This window comes from Aedes albopictus, chromosome 2 (assembly GCF_035046485.1).
Source record: "Aedes albopictus strain Foshan chromosome 2, AalbF5, whole genome shotgun sequence".
NCBI classification, from domain to species: Eukaryota; Metazoa; Arthropoda; class Insecta; order Diptera; family Culicidae; genus Aedes; species Aedes albopictus.
In genome coordinates this window covers 66940622-66960164 of record NC_085137.1, presented here as the reverse complement: position 1 = coordinate 66960164, position 19543 = coordinate 66940622, and the positions used below count along the sequence as shown (strand labels likewise).

General features: G+C 40.7%; 1 protein-coding gene across 1 annotated transcript in view; it reads right to left on the bottom strand.

Moving 5' to 3' along the window:
- Positions 1-1608, bottom strand: part of LOC109423877 (electroneutral sodium bicarbonate exchanger 1) — a 215044-nt gene extending 213436 nt beyond the window's left edge. The window contains exon 1 of the mRNA XM_062849775.1: positions 1183-1608. The gene's annotated coding sequence lies outside the window, so the exon portion shown is untranslated. The remainder of the gene's footprint in view (positions 1-1182) is intronic.
- Between the last annotated feature and the right edge of the window lie 17935 nt (positions 1609-19543).

Genomic DNA, 19543 nt, shown 5'->3' with positions numbered 1-19543 from the left:
GCAATACACTCTCGAAAACTCCGTGAAAACCCCTCGAAAACCTCTCCGTAATAAACTCTGAAACGAGAAAATGCTATGAAACATCCTGAAATGCCATCGAAAACCCCCTTAAACAACCTGGATCACATGTATCGTGTCTGAAAGCCGCCGATAATCCCCTAAAACATCCTTGAGACCCTTTGGAACGCCCCTGAGACCGCCTGAAGCACCCCAGAGACACTCTGGGACTCCCTGGGCATAGTGTATCATTCTGCTTGCCTCACAATATACAAATTCATGCAATGGCAGGCAAAGTACGCCCTTCAATTAATAACTGTGGAAGCGCTTGAAGAACACTAAGTTGAAGTGAGGCAGGCCGAGTTCCAGTAGGGACGTAGAGCCATAAAGAAGAAAGAAGAAGTCTCTTAATTTGAACGAGTCAAATAGGTGGGCTCAGTCGATAACATATCGGTTTCAATCTTGCCATCGCCCCACCTAGTCTGCGGGACCAATTGGGTAGGGACCCTAGTTTGGGCACTTTCTCTTTATAATTCAGTTTTTTTTTATACCAATTGACTTGCACTTTTGTACATGGCTACCATATCTTAGCGTTTAAAAAAATCAAGTGCATCGGTATACATTGTCTGAATTATTAGCAAAAAGTACCCACAATGGGGCCTAATAAGTCGTCTCATACCCTAAATGCCTCATTGATGCATCAAAAGCTCAGTAATTGCTTCTGGGTTTCAAGCTTTACGTTCCTTCGGCTTTCATCAATCACTCTTGGAAACCTAAACACACAATTTCTCTTCATAAAAGAACATTGTTTCATTCTCAAATGCTGCTTATACAATGCAACACATACGGACCCACTTGGAAATATAAAACATCACCCGATTCAATAAGTTGCAGTAAACGGAAAGACCATTATTGACACAGCCACTTCCTAAACGCACTTTCGTGGTATTTGCTAATGGTTCGTCGTCATCCACCAAATCTCAATTCCAATGTGGTGCTGGTGGGGCATTTGTTACCTCTCTAATGAGGCCTTATTTCGATGAAATACACTTGAACTGGATGATACCTACTGCGTGTTGGCTTTCGTGTCAGTTTTCCTTCATTTTCCACCAAAACAGACACCCACCGAAGGAGCAAAGCGAGGGAGATGGTTTTATGTGCTATCGTATATCGGATTTTTCTTACGTTAATTAGATTACAGCTTCGATCCAACGCGTGGAACAGCGACTGGAGTTTTTCACACTGATGTTCACTTAAGATAGCTTGAGAGCACGGAATACGTTATATTTTAGCAAATTTTCATTTATTTTTCTTGAATAAATATGACACTAGTATTATATTTTAGTTTTTTTCAACTAACGACGCAACACATGAAAATGCACATAATTCAACAAATCAACAACTACCCAATGGGCTATAATTTTCAACAAATCACGTAAACTTTAACCAACAACGAACGGCGAAGATGTTTCCTTCGTTCCAGATTTTCCCTCCAGCCAGAGGAAAAATTGCACAATATCAATTTTCATCTGTAACTTCTCACACTTCTTTTTTTTTTGCTTGGCACCCGGAGCAGAAACGGAAAAACCGTAGCACTAGATAGCGAATGAAAAAACACAATAAGGCTGGTCGGTGGAAACCAGCCCCTTAGAACCTGTGTGATGGCGATTCTACTTTGGAGGAAAATTGCCTCTCTGGCTCTCTGCTGGCTGGCTCTGCTCCTCGGTTTTGGAACGCGTGTACTATGTTGTCCCCCATTTGGATTCTCCCACTACTCTCGCGGTGTCGTTCTTATGTGTTCACCTCGCACAAAAGGAGATCTCCGCGCGCGCGGTATGCTCCATCATATGGATGACATCCGTTGGATGGATGCGGGGGCCGGGCCGGTAGGGAGATGTTTATGTTGCTTTATTTTGAGGTTTCGTTCGCCCAAACACGAAACAGGTCTCCGCCGTTCGTGTGCGGTGATTTTCGATGATTTGAGAATTGTTACTGTTTCGCACTTGGGATCTCCTCTCCGGTTTTGCTCGTATGGAAAATTCTATGAAAGTGAAAGGGAGACCGCGGGTCTCCATCAACATTTATGAGTGTTTATCAACAGAATGTTCTCGAATAGTATGGTATGTTAAACTGCGTAAAAATTTGAATTCGTTTGATATCAGACTAACACAGTACAACACTTGAGAAAGCTGAGCCTCTATGTGATATTTATAGAATGATATTTACTATTGATACACAGATATTTTTTTTTCTAATGAGTCGTTTAGGTACAGTGTATCAAACAATTGTCCGTACAGCAATTTTTTGGTCAAAATAATTTTTCATTCAAATGCTTATAACTTTTTTATACGTCAATCAATAACGCTGAAATATTGATCAATCATAAACCATATATTGAAGCTCCATTGGTAAAATTTTGAGCGAGATCGAATAAGTTTTCTGAAAGTTTTAGAACTTTTAGTAAAACTTATAAGATTTTTGAACACATTTTTAAAACATTATATCTCAATATGTACTTGTAGAAACTTTTTCAATATTTTTTGTGTTACAGCTTATACCTAAGGCTTTCATATGCAGCTTTATTTGAGGTTTAATATTCACTACAAAAAATATGAAAAATATGTATATGTTCAGAGAGTTATTTGGAAATTGATCATATTTTGATCAATGAAAGTGCCAAGTATTTTCAACTTTTTTAAACTCTCTTAATGTAATATTTTTAAACAGGACCTTCTAACTACATATGAAGCGTAGGTCCTATGCATTTTTCGTTCAATTAATGCACTTTTATTGGTGGAAAACGTTTGGCAGATTGTAAGTGCAAAATATGGTAATTTTTTAAATATCGCCAACTACATAAGCAAATTTTTCATATTTTTTGTAGTGAACATAAAACCTCGAACTTAGCAGCATATAAAAGCCTTAGGTATAAGCTGTAACACAAAAAAGATTGAGAAAGTTTCATCGAGTACATATTGAGATATAATGTTTTAAAAATGTGTTCAAAAATCTCATAAGTTTTACTGAAAGTTCTATAACTTTCAGAAAACGCATTCGATCTCGCTCAAAACTTTACCAATGGAGCTTCAATATATGGTTCATGATTGTTCAAAATTTCAGCGTATTTGATTGACGTATAAAAAAGTTTTAAACATTTGAATGAAAAATTGTTTTGACAAAAAATTGCTGTACGGACAATTGTTTGATACACTGTATTTGTGCAAATTTACGTAGATACGAGCTTAATTGATGTTATTCATACATACAACTTTTGTAATCTTCGGGTGATTTTCTTAGTAAGAATGTAAATAACGAAAGATAAATAATTACATTATTTTGTTCATCTAGGATGATTCTAAGATAGAAGCGCATTTAAGAGGCATTGGGAAGTTCCTAAAACAGGTGCTACTGCATCGCATTTGGAGATAGATTCCAATGTGGTTCACATTCATACATACATTTATTAGTTCTTCATAATGATGATGATATTTAAGATAAAAAATCCTTCTCTTTATCATTTTTTTTATTTTTTTTTCCTTTTTTTTATTTTTATTTTTTTTTCTTTACTCGAATACGCCCAATGTTAGCCAGATTACGCTCCTCCTGGTCCGCCCACCGTGCTTTCTGCCGTGCTATGTCAGTACAGTGAGCACCCGCTGTACAAGGTTATTTCCGGCATTCTTACAGTATATCCTGCCCAGCGATTGCTTCCGACTTTGGCCGCCTTCTGGTTGCTGCATTCGTCGTGGAGTGCAGTGAGTTTGCCGCCTCACACTGTTCTCCATGAACGCGTGAATTGAGAACGGTGGAACCCTTCGCTAACACATATAATTCAAATATAACATCTACCACAGCGGCAGCGATAAGGCCGGATTCATAGTGATTTGCAAACAAATGAAGCGAGATACGAGGTGCAAAACGATCAACGATTAGATCTACGTTTTGAGGTTTCGAGGTAAATTCTTCAACCACAGCCTGATCAATTTCTGTGCGCCGACTAAATTGATGACGTGAAGGATGCGTTTTATGAAGGTCTTGACCTACGATGTCTTGACAAGACCTGGAGAATGCCCAAAACACGACATTAAAACTGTCATCCTTTTTTTTTGTTTAAATTAAATTTCAAATTAATGCTAATTCTACACTTCCGTAACGTGGGAAGATCACCTTAGAATGGTGCGTTGCGGCGTAAGATCTACCAAATCAAATTTTGGTCTGGAAATTTCCCTGCCTTAAGTAATCAGGCAGTAGTTTACAAATACTCCAAGACCAAAGTTTGATGCACTTTTTTGATGTTTATGTTATTTTTTTGTTCCAATTTTGCTGCTAATTCTACACTTCCTGTCATCGGTGATGTCAACGCGTAGATCGGAAGAAAGCACTTTTTCCGTTCTATCATCGGTTCGAAGAACCTTCACCCCGTCACTAACGACAATGACCTGAGAATAGTCAACTAGACTGTAGCCAGGGGGATGTCTATTAGCAACACTTACTTTGCAGCTCGGGTATCAATCGTGTCAGACTCCGACGTTCGATTCGTTTCGATCAGAAGCTGGTCGAGTGGATAAGTGATCAACGAAAGTGATAATCTCAACACTCTGTGGGGGTCCATCCACGGAGCTATGAGTACGGCAACGCGGGAGATGATGGGCGCTGCTTTAACCGTTTGGAGGTCGTATATGACCTTAACATAGAAACGGCTGCATAAATTCTCACTTTTAATAAAACAGAACACTGTCTTTGACAAAGTTATTGCAAATTGAGTCGTCTAGAAATTAAAAATGGCAATATTTGTATTTCAAACTTTATTGACAACCTAGAACATCCTGAACACCATGAAGAGAAACTAAATAATTGACATACTAGTTCTTCCAAAAGCTGAATTTGGACATGGGTTACGTTCATAAGGTTAAATCGTCAAGAATATGAAAAGGTGTTTTTTATTCTGGGATGTTCTAGGTGTTCCAAACTGTTTAATAGTAAAGTCCTTTAAATTTTATGTTTTTTTCGTCATAAATAACAGCATTGCATTATCTACTGGAATTCGCGAAGCTCTTGAAATCTTTAATCCTCAAAAGTTTTTCATAGACACTATGGGGATATTCTACTGCAAAAAGTAAAGAGAGCATGAGGAAAACTTGACTGTTCAGGGGCAAAAGAGTATGGAACAAAATGATATACTGAAATTTAATGATTTTTTATAGAGAGCGGACAAAAACTGCACTTTCTCCCGTCATATGCAACGTCCTTGATGCAAAATTTCTGTTTTATTAAACAATGGTGGCTCCTAGGAGGAAAGAGCAGTTAGAGGAATTGTTGAGAGATGGACTTCCAATGCTAGACGAGGTCAAGACAGCCATTAGATGACTGCATAACAACAAGGCTTCGGGGAAGGCCAACCTGCTCAAGCACGATTGTGAGCAGCTGTACCAACACTCACACTGTTCCAAACTGTTTAATAGTAAAGTCCGTTAAATTTTATGTGTTTTCGGCATAAATAATGGCATTGCATAATCTACTGGGATTCGTGAAGCTCTTGAAATCTTTAATCCTCCAAAGTTTTTCATAGACACTATGGGGATCAGTTCAAGCTCGCATCTCGAAGTGAACAGACGCTTTTGTTCTGCTGTCGAATTGTTTTCGGTTTTTGTTTATCAGTACACAGTACAATATGTGTAGCTCAGTTGCAGTGGATAAAACGTTGGCATTTCTTTTTCCAAGAGATGCCGCACAACCAAATGTGGCTGATATGGCCCGTTTCATCAAAGCGCTGAAAGGGGATCCTACGTCGATGGAATCGGCGTACAAAATCTCCGAGGAGAAATCGGTATTCATTCGCTTCAGAAGCCAGGAGGCAATTAATTTTGTGTACGCAAATAATAGTAAATCTTTGCCCTTCCAATATACCGATGGTAACGAGGTAACGGTTCGTATGTCAGTAGCAGTCGACACCCGATATGTGCGCATTTTTGACCTGCCGCCAGAAATACCGGATGCCGATCTGGTGTCCGTTATGACGAAGTACGGAACTGTTAAACGTACCGTTCGCGAACGCTTTCCGGCCGAGTTCAAGCTCAACATGTTCACCGGAGTACGCGGAGTCTACATAGACGTGAAGCAAGAAATCCCAGAGATTGTGTATTTTCGTAATCGAAAAGGTAGATTGTACTACGACGGATTGGTACAAAAGTGTTTCAACTGCAATTCGGACACTCACTTCGAAAAGGCTTGTCCGGTTCTTCGCGAGCAACAGAAGGAAGACGTACAGCAGCCAACAACAGTAACGCACGTGGTCAACGAAGTTAAGGAGAGAGCAAAGGAGAAAATCATTGTTGATGATTTTGTGGATGGATCACTATCGAGAAATGAAGAACACACCAAAAAACAAGTGAAAACGATGAAAATAGAGGCAATGCGTCAACGTTCGTTCGAATCTAACCCAGAATCTGACTCAGGGTCAAATCAACAGACACAAAAGAAGCAGAATAAAGCCGATGCGATCTCGAGCGACAGTGATAATAGCTTGACTTTTGTTCCTGTCTCATCTGTCAACAAGAGTAGGTACCGAATAGCAACATACGAATGGATCGACGACGAAGGTGAATGACGACAATTGATTGAAGAGGACAAACAGAAAATTGCTGAAACTATCGGAATCCCGTTGGATCAGTTGACTTTCTACCATAGTTGATTTTTTATTGTATTTTTTTGTGAAGCTAAATTTTATTATATCCTATTATTGTAAACTATTGAATTTGACTCCGTAAAGTGCCCCGCACAATTGAGCCTTTTAAATAAACGAATTAAGAAGAAAAAAACTATGGGGATATTCCAGCCAGCCAAACTACGCTGGAGTACAGAACTTCAGATCTACACTCACAACAGTAGCCATATTTATTATACTAAGTAACGTTGAATAATCAACTGTGATTACTGTACCAATCTGAAGTCTAACTGATATTATTTGAAACCTTTGGGACATTCAGGGTTCAAATCTACAGTAATAACTATGTAGTTTTGTCATAAATAATAGCATTGCATAATCTGCTGGGATCCGTGAAGCTTTTGAAATCTAAAATGTCATTTATAGACACTATCGTGATATTCCAAGTCAGCCAAACTATCTTGGAGTTCAGAACTTCGGGGCTACACTCGTAACAACAGCCATATCTGCTATACTGAGTAACGTTGCATAATGAATCGCGTTTACTGGACCAATCTGAAGTCTACTAGATATTATTATAAACCTTTGGGATATTTAGGGTCGGCCAAACTTCAAATTTACAAGAATAGTTCTGTGTTTTCGCCATAAATAATATCATTACATAAGCTGCTGTGGTCCGTGAGATTTTTGAAATTTAAAATGTTGTTCAGAGACAATATAGGGTATTACAGGTCAGTCAAACTACCTTGGAGATTAGAACGTCACAGTAGTCATATCTGCTATACTGAATAACGTTGCATAATCAATCGTGGTTACTTGACCAACCTGAAGTCTACTAGATATTATTATAAACCTTTGGAACATTCAGGGTCATTCAAACCGTCTAGAGGGTCATTGAGGGTCTTCCAAACTCTCCTGAAGTTTAGTTCTTGACAGTAGCAGTAGTTATTCTCACAATGAACTGTAACATTACACATCCAACTGTAATATGTTATCCCCCTGGCATTTAATGAGTCATTGCAAGATACTTTTGAAATATTCCAGATTCTTACTGTTATGGCGCTTATTTGATAAAACAACCACTGTAACATGCGGTGATGTTGGTTTAGATAGTAACGTTAAACAACCATATAGGATCTATGAACCTCTTAACTCTCAAGGGTAAGTCCATGATAGTTTTGTGATAATTTAGATCATTCAACCTTTCCTACACTGAATAATGATACATAATGAACCATATTTGATAATATTCTGCGAAGTCTAGTAGGCAATGTTCTGTACCTTTGATAAATATAAAATTGTTAAATTTTTTTTGAAACTCATTTTTTGAAATCTGCATTCATTGCAGTCGTTGTGAAGAATTGTTGATTCAATTTCAATTCAATTCTTGGGATTTGCGCTAACGTAAGAACCGCGACCACACTAATAAGACGCGACGCGAGACGGAACACAACACTTATTATTCTTACAACGTTAAAAAGGAGATAAAATTACCTTTTTGAGTCGATCGGTTTCGGGCTCGTTGTTGCCCATCGACAGGACGATGTCCGACTGTCTACGTAGAAAACTAATACTACAATCCTACTGTATGCAGTATTCGTCGTGAAGCTTTGTATTTTACTGAATTCTCAGGTTGCTCAAGTGGAAAAGGGAGGACGTAATTGGGGCATCGTCTTCATTCATTAATGGGCGGTCGGCGGTAGCTATATACATGGATTCCCATGCGTTCAGTTGTGTAACTTTTCGGACATTTTTAAGCCCCAGACGCTTGAACTACTGAATTCACGACATAGAACTATCAAGTTTACGGTAGAGCAAGAAGCAGAGGGTAAACTGCCCTTCCTTGACTTGATGATCTCGAGGAGGGAAGATAATAAACTGAAGTTTGGAATATATCGAAAACTAACCTCCACGGATCGGTATATAATGTCAGACTCCAATCACTTCGGAGCCCAGCAAAAAGCAGCTTTCCACTCCATGGCCCATCGTCTCTACAACATTCTCATGGAAAGAGATGATTTTGTCGAGGAGAGGAACAGGAGCCACAAAGCTGCTGAGTTCAAAGGGTACGAAAGAGAGTTTGTGGACAAAATTTTAAGAAAGCACGAGAGGAAGAAACACAGGAGTAATGCTACAACACTGCGGCCAGAAAAGACGGATGTGAAAAGGATTAGCCTTCCTTTTTACCCAAAGCTGACCAACCCAATCCAAAGGGCCCTCAACCATCACCGATTTCAGGTGGTATACAAGAGCAGCAACACCTTGAAGGATGCGTTGTGCAATCTGAGAGACAGAGTCCCAGCCGACGAAAAATCCGGAGTTTACCAGATACCGTGCCAAAACTGCCCAGCGGTATACATTGGGCAAACACGCCGTAAGTTAAAACTCGTCTACGCGAACACAAGAACGCGGTGGAACATGGAAGGACTTGTGATTCAAGTGTGGCAATGCACACCACGATGCTGGGACATACTGCAGATTGGGAGCAAGCGAAACTGCTTAAAAATGTCCGAAAAGTTACACAACTGAACGCATGGGAGTCCATGTATATAGCTACTGCCGACCGCCCATTAATGAATGAAGACGATGCCCCAATTACGTCCTCCCTTTTCCACTTGACCAAGCTGAGAATTCAGTAAAATACAAAGCTTCACGATGAATACTGCATACAGTAGGATTGAAGTATTACTTGAGGGGGTCAGAAGCAGAGGGGTGTAAGTGACCAAAACCTGATTTTGAGATAATGGACGTAAACTTTGACATCTTATAAAAAAATCAACAACAATCGAAAAAGTTCGGAATCGCTTCGAATATGCTACTATCAAGTAACTCCACCATTGAAGATGCACAGAAACATTATATACGTTGTTTTTCTTCGAATATGAAAATTGTTTTTTTTTATTAATGGCACTTACACCCCTTTACCACTAAACTACTGACTTACACCCCTTTGCCGCCTAATAAATCCTCAATAAGGTTGCACCTCTATATGTAGACTCAAATATTACTATCCAAAAAGAGTCCCAAAATTGAAAATATAATGTTGTTGTAAGTTAACGATACTAACAAGCAAGATGATTTTAAAGCAATATTATTTGTTCCTTACTGAAAATACAGGTAAAAATGGTTAAATCAGAAAAGCTTATGAAGTCTACTTTGATATTGAAGGTCTAACTCGATGTAACCCTGATATGACAAAAAGGCCACCTAGTTCGACCAAGTTTATTTTTTGTTTGTTTGTAATGTAGACTAAAAAATACATTTCAAACTGATTTAAGGACAGACTTGTTAGAATCCCTAAATGGCCACCGCAATGGCCGACTTTGGCACCTACTCACGACTTCGAGCGCAAAAATCTCTTCGTAACCAATACCAACGCATCTAATCTTCTTATTTTAAGCTTATTACAAGTGAGCAAGAACAGAATAATAAGATGCACTGTTGTTTGGAACTTGCTTCTTGAGATTTGTGCGCATTGTAGAAGTGGGATTTCAAGACTTTTGTCCTTAATAAACAATGTAAAACTAAGGAAAATGTGTACTACTAACACATGTGTTATTTTTTATGTACAAGGCTGCTGGAGTATCAAGCTGGCCGCCACAATGGCCGTCTTTCATTCTTCTCGAGCAGTAATCAAGGAGTCCATCGAACAAGTTGATTAGAAATTGTTTTTTGCTGCTAGATTACTTAGTGAACACTGAGTAGCATTTTCAGACTAAAGCTAACACTGGTATCTATAAACTTGTGCTTGAGAAAATACTTTTTTTTGGAAAGTGACCGCTGGTGATCTTCACCTTAAGCCAAGAAATGAGTCAATATTTAAAATTTTCATTTGTTTGGAAGGCTCGTTATTTCATTTTCAAATAATCATGTCAGATGTAACGAATGACACAAAAGTGTACCAGACAGTGTTTTCAACCCGATATTTTTTAAATTATACAAAATTGTGTTGATTTGTGTGTATTTGAGTCCTGAAGATGGTTCAATAGCCGGAACAAAATGTGGACGATAATAAGTAATTAATCAACGTAATTTGTCAAACCAATTTCTTCCGAAAAATCTTCTTTGAAAACTTCAACGAATTTGGCGATTTTACGCGCACCTATTCATCATACCAAAAATTAAACTGAACGTTCAAGACTTTAACCAGATCTGACGTATTCACGCACTTTCATTGAGGTATACTGCGTACATGACTCCATAGTGCACATCCTGCGTAATATTTTTGTATGTATGCATTTGTATGTTTTCAGAATATCAGGAGCCATTTCTCCTGTGTGTATTACTTTGATGTTTGATTACTATTGATAAACAATATATGAAGAAAAACTAAATAACACAATACTTGTGTGAATTACATCAATCTCTCACTCTTTGGCGAGCGTTCGTGCGAGACAGTCGCAACTTTTCGTTCGTCCGGTTTGTCTCCCGATACTATCCAGTTCGGTGGCTTTTTCCAGTGCTAGTTTTCCGAGTGATCAAGTGTTGAAGTGAAAATCCCTAGTGGGACGCGTGCGGTTGGCTAGGCCACAATTTTTGCCGCAAAAGTTCGTTTAGTTTGAGTAAAGTTCACGTTTTCATTTTATCACGTGGCGCATTGACCGATTATCGAGCACATCAGTGCAGCACCCCCCGCACACCGCGCCGCTCGCGCGGCCGTGATCGGCTTCTTCCAGTGAGTACCCAAGCTCATCGTCGTCGACAGCAGTAGCCCACCGAGAGAAGAGCAGAGAGCGTTCAACCGCCGCACACCAGCGCAGCGTCGGGCGCTCAGCAGCAGCTCGCTTCCTCCCTGTGCGGGCCATCCGATCGCTTGGACCTGTCGTCGTCGAGCCTGTGGCTAAACAGAGTGCACAAAGATAAGTACATAAAGTTACCTCTCGTTGTTCCCCCCTCTCCACTGACTCTTTGATTAGATTTAATTTGGTACATAAGCAGTTTTTTCTCACTTTTCCTGTAGCGTTAATTTTGTCCCTTGTTTTTTGATTATTTCTCGTCCCTGTGATAGTGGTAGTTTAAGATTTTTGAGTGACCCGTGGTGGTAGTTAGCTACCACAATGGGCGATGATGATGATGGCGGGGGAACATCGTACCGCATCAACGAAGCTTCGTTATTGGCATCGGACTGCTCGAGCCAACAAGGCGATGTAAATGCTAATCCCTTTGTCTCCCTTCACCCTGGTGCTTCTGCAATGGACACCAACAGTAAATCTGTTTCGAAGTCCCCCCGCCTCAAGGCCTACCCTCCCGACTTTGGCGGGCCATATGTTGTTTTCTTCCGACCCAAAGGCAAACGTTTGAACACCGTTCAAATCAGCAAGGATCTGACTAAGCGGTATTCTTCCGTTGTCTCCATTGACATGGTCGGTACAGCTAAGCTTCGGGTGACAGTAGGCGACCGAAAACACGCTAATGAGATTGTGGCCTGCGAGTTGTTTACACTTGAGTACTTCGTTTACCTACCAAGCGCGTCGATAGAGATTTCGGGGAAGGTCGCCGACGCATCTTTGACCTGCGAAACGATCATGCAAGGCTGTGGTCGTTTCCATAACCCTTCTCTTCCTCCTGTCCAGATACTGGATTGCCGGCAACTGCATTCGGTGTCCCAGGAGGGCGAGAAGAAGGTTTACACACCATCTGAAGAATTTTCTGTGACCTTCTCCGGATCTGCATTACCAGATCTGCTGGTGATTGGCAAACTTCGGCTACCTGTGAGGCTGTATGTACCGAAGGTAATGAATTGCATCAATTGCAAGCAGCTGGGCCACACCGCCCAGTACTGCAGCAATAAACCTCGCTGTGCAACATGCGGGGAGAGACATGTGGACGGTGCGTGTAAAACGCCGCCCAAGTGTGTTTATTGTGGCAGCGACCGTCCACATGATCTGATTGATTGCCCAAGGTACATACAGCAGAAAAAACATCAAAAACGATCGCTGCAGCAGCGATCACGGCGAAGCTACGCCGAAATGCTGAAAAAAGCTGCCCCGACCGTTGAATCCCGTAACATCTACTCGTCTTTATCTCTCGATGATCAGGGCTCTGACTCTGAGGTCGGGGACGGGGTTCCCTTTGTTTTCAAGGGTGAAACGAGGAAACGGATGAGGCTCCAGAGACCCACCAAAAAACCTCGGAATCTGCCTAGCAGCGACCCCCAACCCACCATGACAAATTTGAAGAGTGGTAAGAAAGCCACAAAACGTTCCCCTCCGGGATTCAAAATCCAGGACGAACGAGACTTTCCATCACTCCCGGGAACATCTAAAATCCCAGATGTCCCACGTTTTTCGAATTCTCAACCGGAAAGACAGCATTCGGAGCACCAGGAGCAACCTCAGGGTGCGCCATTGTTTACGCTCTCTGGCATTGTAGACATCATCCTCAGCTTCTTCAATGCTTCAGACTCCGTGAAGAACATTGTAAAAGGACTTCTTCCTTGCGTGACCCCTCTTTTGAAGCAGTTGGCTTCTAAAATGCCCCTCCTTGCGACAATCGTATCTTTCGATGGCTAATTTAACCACCGAGGTCGAAGATACGATTTCGGTTCTACACTGGAACTGTCGTAGTATTACACCGAAATTAGACGTTTTTAAATTTTTAGTTTACAATTTACAATGCGATGTTTTTGCACTATCCGAAACATGGCTGACACCTGATGTAACCTTACCTTTTCCCGATTATAATATCATTCGCCTTGATCGATCCGACTCTTACGGAGGGGTGCTTCTAGGGATCAAGAAGCAGCACTCATTTTACAGAGTCGATTTTCATCCGATGACAGGCATTGAAGCCGTCGCATGTGAGGTGACTATCCGAGGTAAAACCCTCAGTGTTGCCTCCATATATCTTCCACCGAGAACTGCAATATTTCGCAGGGATCTCGCCCACATCTGCTCGGTTATGCCCGAGCCTCGGCTGCTCATGGGAGATTTCAACTCCCATGGTACAGGCTGGGGGGAACTGTACGATGACAGCCGTTCAACGTTGATATATGACCTCTGCGACGACTTCAACATGACAATTTTGAATACCGGAGAAGTTACACGAGTGGCACCTCCAGCTCAAGATGGCAGCCCTAGAAACAGCCGATTAGACCTCTCAATCTGTTCGAGCTCACTATCGCTGGAGTGTACATGGAAGGTTATCCAGGATCCTCATGGTAGTGATCATCTGCCGATTGTTGTTTCTATTTCCAATGGGTCACATCAACCTCCATCTATCGACATCGCCTACGATCTCACCAAGCACATTGACTGGGAGAAGTACGCAGAAGCAATTATCGACGGTGAACAATCGGTAGAAGTCCTTCCACCGCGGGAAGAGTATCAGTTTCTATCAGAACTGATCATCAGTAGTGCGCGTCAGGCACAACGTCGACCAGTGCCAGGTCCGTCGGTTCGCAGGAAACCCCCCAATCCGTGGTGGGATAGTGAGTGTACAGAAATATATCGCGAGAAATCCGCGGCGTTCAAAGAGTTTCGGAAACGCGGTTCGGTCGAAAACTTCAAGCGGTTCGCTTCCCTTGAAAGCAAGTTCAAGAACTTGATCAAGGCGAAGAAAAGCGGTTACTGGCGTCGGTTCGTCGAGGGTTTGTCGCGCGAGACTTCGATGAGAACTCTTTGGAACGTCGGTAGAAGAATGCGTAACGCGTCGTCGGTCAACGAGGATCGAGAAAGCTCTCCTCGATGGATCCTCAAGTTCGCAAAAAAAGTTTGTCCAGATTCCGTGCCCGTGGATCGAATAATTCGTGATGTTTCCGACGATAGGGACGACATGGATAGGCCGTTTTCAATGATTGAATTCTCACTTGCTCTTCTTTCATGTAACAATTCCGCTCCAGGAATGGATCGAATCAAGTTCAACTTGCTTAAAAACCTCCCCGACGTCGCTAAGAGGCGCTTGTTGAACTTGTTCAATCAGTTCCTGGATAACAACATCGTTCCGGATGACTGGAGACAAGTGAGGGTGATAGCTGTTCAAAAACCCGGGAAACCCGCGTCGGATCATAATTCGTACCGTCCAATCGCGATGTTGTCTTGTCTACGGAAGCTGTTGGAGAAGATGATTCTCTTTCGACTGGACAAATGGGTTGAATCGAATGGCATGTTGTCAGACACACAGTTTGGTTTCCGCAGAGGCAAAGGTACGAACGACTGTCTTGCGTTGCTTTCGTCAGAAATTCAGCTTGCCTTTGCTCAAAAGCAGCAAATGGGCTCAGTGTTTTTGGATATTAAGGGTGCTTTTGATTCAGTTTGTGTCGATGTTCTTTCCGACAAACTACACGACTGTGGCCTTTCCCCAATTCTTAACAACTTTTTGTATAATTTGCTGTTTGAGAAGCAGATGAGTTTCGCTCATGGTGACTTGACAGTTTCACGAATTAGCTACATGGGCCTCCCCCAGGGTTCATGTCTAAGCCCCCTTCTTTACAACTTTTATGTTAGAGACATAGATGATTGTCTCATGGAAAACTGCACGTTAAGGCAGCTTACGGATGACTGTGTTGTCTCTGTAACGGGATCAATAGCAGTCGATCTGCAAGGACCACTACAGGATACTTTGGACAATTTGTCTACTTGGGCTCTCAAGCTGGGTATCGAGTTCTCTCCGGAGAAAACTGAGATGGTTGTCTTTTCTAAAAAACACAAACCGGCAAAGTTTCCGCTCGTTCTGATGGGTAAGACAATCACTCATAGCATGTCTTCACAATACCTCGGCGTCTGGTTCGACTCCAAATGCACCTGGGGGAAGCACATTGTGTATCTGATACAGAAATTCCAAAAACGAATCAACTTTATGCGAACTATTACCGGAACATGGTGGGGAGCACACCCGGAAGATCTGATCAGGCTGTACCAAACAACCATTCTATCGGTTTTAGAATACGGTAGCTTCTGTTTTCAATCCGCGGCGAAAACACACTTGCTGAAGCTTCAACGGGTTCAGTACCGTTGCCTTCGGATCGCGTTAGGTTGCATGAACTCGACTCACACAATGAGTTTAGAGGTACTTGCTGGTGTACAGCCTCTGACAGACCGCTTTGCGGAGTTGTCGTTCCGGTTCCTCATCCGATGCGAGGTTGTGAATCCGTTGGTCATAGAAAACTTCGAAAAGCTGCTCGAACAGAATCCCCAAACTCGTTTTATGAGTGTGTACTACTGGTACATGACGCTGGAGGTAAGCCCATCTCCGGTTAACACCAATCGTGACAACTTCTCAGACTTCGACAGCTCCTCTGTGGATTTTGATCTCTCTATGAAGGATGAGATCACCGGTATACCGGAATCTTTTCGTTCCATAGGTATTCCACAAATTTTTGCAAGTAAGTTCGGGCATGTTAGCGGGGCCAGACAGTTCTTCACAGATGGTTCCAAAACCGATGATTCGACTGGATTCGGTGTCTACAACGAATTTCATAGCGCCACCTTTATGCTTCAAAAGCCATGTTCGGTATATATTGCTGAGCTAGCGGCTATATACTACACCTTAGAGTACATTCGCACTCTCCCACCTGAGCACTACTTCATTTTTACCGACAGTCTAAGCTCTCTGGAGGCTGTTCGGTCAATGAAACCGATGAAGCACTCAGCGTACTTCCTGAAAGGAATACGCCAAGTCTTGAGTGCTTTGTCCAAACGCTCATACATCATCACCATAGCTTGGGTCCCTTCACATTGCTCAATTCCGGACAATGAGAAAGCGGACTCTCTGGCTAAGGTGGGCGCTAGCGAAGGCGATATTTATGAGCGTCAAATCGCCTTCGACGAATTTTTTGAATTGGCCCGTCAGGAGACCTTGATCAGCTGGCAACACAAATGGAGAGATGGAGAGATGGGTAGATGGTTGCACTCCATCATTCCACAGGTGTCGAAGAAGCCATGGTTCAAAGGGTTGGATTTGAGCCGCGATTTCATTCGTGTAATGTGTCGGTTGATGTCCAACCACTATTTGTTGAACGCACATACCTTCCGTGTTGGGCTCTCAGAAAGCAATCTCTGTGTCTGTGGCGTGGCTTACCAGGATATCGAACATGTCGTGTGGGGATGCAATGAGTATCGTGAGGTCAGATCTGAGCTACATGAAATTCTCCGGGTCCGAGGAAAACAACAGAAACCCGTTAGAGAAGTGTTGGCAGGACTTGATTTGGAATACATGAACCTGATTTACCAGTTTTTGAAACGTGTTGATGTCAGAGTTTGATGTAGTACGTTCCTTGTTTTCGTTGTCCGCCTTTTGGTTTTGTTGTTCGCCCCTGTCTGTCGTCACCCCCTTCCGTTTGTCCTCTTCTTGTCGTTTTCTACCGATAAAGTCCTTTCTTTTTGGTTCCGTTACAGATATGGACAATTTGTCCCATCAAAGTTTTAGTATAAGTTAGCAAATAATTTAGTTTTAAACCCATAAATCCGTCCTTCCCATTTTTTTTTCTTCAATCCTTAACCTCGAAACAGCCGCGAGTACTTCGGCTTCCCAAACTAACATAGTTTTAAGGTGAAATGGGAACGCGTCCAGGAGCATTTTTGACTCGCGATTTTGAGAGCACCGTTCTCGTCAATCAACAAATGCTCGAAAACGAAAATGCTACTCAATGTTTATCACGAGTGAGCAAGGATACTCATTGCTTTTTCTGCTCTGTTTGTTGCTTGGATGACGAGATCCGTGCTTTCGGTATTTGCAAGGCAGCCATTGTGACGGCCATCTTTGGATTCGCTCATATATGTCCTTAAGGCAGTAATAAATTGTAAAATGTATAACCATTGTAAAAAAAAAAACAAAAGATTTCGGCTCAGTTATGCCCATGTGGCGCCCGAGCCTTCCAAATAAACGAATAAGTAAAAAAAAATACATCAATCTAAATAAGGACGAAAATTATGATGTATTGTAATCTTCCATTGCTCACCCGTGAAGAAATGATGTTTTCTTCGAAGAACTTGTGTGCTGAAAATTGAACTACAAGCTAAAATATTTAAACCATCACTGCCAACAAGTACTTGGAAGTGTAAGTAACTAATTGAAACTAAGTAAAGTTATTACTTTGCAAACTACCTTCGGCACGTGCCGTGGTCCCATAACATAAGACATATTTCAAAGCATATACAAAGGGATCATATATGGACATCGACTCTTGATAAAGTGTAATGTATGTATGTTGATTTTTAGAAATAATATTAATATAACATTGCACTTACACCCCTTTGCCTCCAAACAAATCACATCCATGGTTAAGCGTCATTTTTTCGTTCAATGTGAAAACATGTTAAAACATTTTTTAAAATTACGGGTCTTCGGCAACAAACAAAGTTGATCTCGTAGAGTCACGTTGGATATATATCTCAATTTTGAATTTTTGGTCACTTACACCCCTCTGCCTCTAACCCCCTCACTTTTCTACGTAGTCAGTCGGACATCGTCCTGTCGATGGGCAACAACGAGCCCGAAACCGATCGACTCAAAAAGGTAATTTTATCTCCTTTTTAATTCTGGAGCCTATAATTCTGTACTTATAGATTTACTTTTCCAAAAAATGAATAATTTGAAAATTCCCTTAATTATATCCAATTTTATTTATAATTTATTCTCATATAAAATTATGTACTTTTATCACAATGGGTCTTCTAAAATTTTTCGTTATAGTTATTATGGTCTTCCTCAAGGATCTTGTTTAAGTCCCTTTTTATATAATTTATTCACTAGTGATATTTCAGCAATCATTCCAAATGGTTGTTATTTAATTCAGTTCGCTGATGATAAGGTTATTTCAGTAAGTGGCAAAAACAGAGAAATAATTCGTCATTTTATGCAGGTTAGTTTGGATAATATTGGTTTATGGGCTTTCAATAATGGTTTTAACTTTTCGGTTCAAAAAACAAAATTTATTATTTTTTCTCGAAAACATTCCACTATTAGTGTAGATTTATATCTTAATGGTATTGAAATAGAGCAGGTTAGTGAGTACAAGTATCTAGGTATATGGTATGATTCTAAATTGAATTGGAGTTATCATATTAGGTATATTCAGAAAATTTGTTCAAAGAGAATCAATTTTCTTCGCATTATCACTGGCACTTGGTGGGGTGCTCATCCATCTGATATGATAACTCTTTACAAGACAACAATTCGTTCTGTTATGGAATATGGTTGTTTTACTTTTGGTTGTGCTTCTCAAACACATTTGGCAAAACTCGAAAAAATTCAATTTCGATGTTTAAGAATTTGTCTAAAATTGATGAATTCCACGCACACAAAATCTATTGAAGTTTTAGCTGGCATTGTTCCTCTCAAAATTCGTTTCAATGAATTGAATACTAAATATCTTGTCCAGTGCTTTACCAATAACCATCCAATAATTAACATACTGAAAGATTTGTATGAAATTAATCCCTCTTGTAGGATCCTAAATTCATTTATTTATTGTTACACTAGAAACATTGTCCCTCTTGATTCAATTAATTTTTATAATCATGCCATAAATGTTCACTCTTTTCAACCTTTAATTGACATCTCTTTAGTTTTGGAAATAAAACAAATTCCATACTATGAGCATTATCGATTTGCTAAATTGTTATTTGACCGTAAATTTGGTGGAATTGAACCTCAGTACTTATTTTATACAGATGGTTCATTCATTAGAAATAGTGCTGGATTTGGAGTTTATAATATTGAGGTGGCTCATTTTTTTAAATTGAAATCTCCTTGTTCCATTTTTGTTGCTGAATTGATTGCTTTATATTTCACATGCAGTGTTATTGAAGGGTATTCTCCAAATTTGTACATCATATGTACTGATAGTTTGAGTTGTTTAAATGCAATTAAATCAACAAATTTCAATTTTAAAATTTATTACATAATCATAATGCTGAGAAAATTAGTATACGATTTACAACG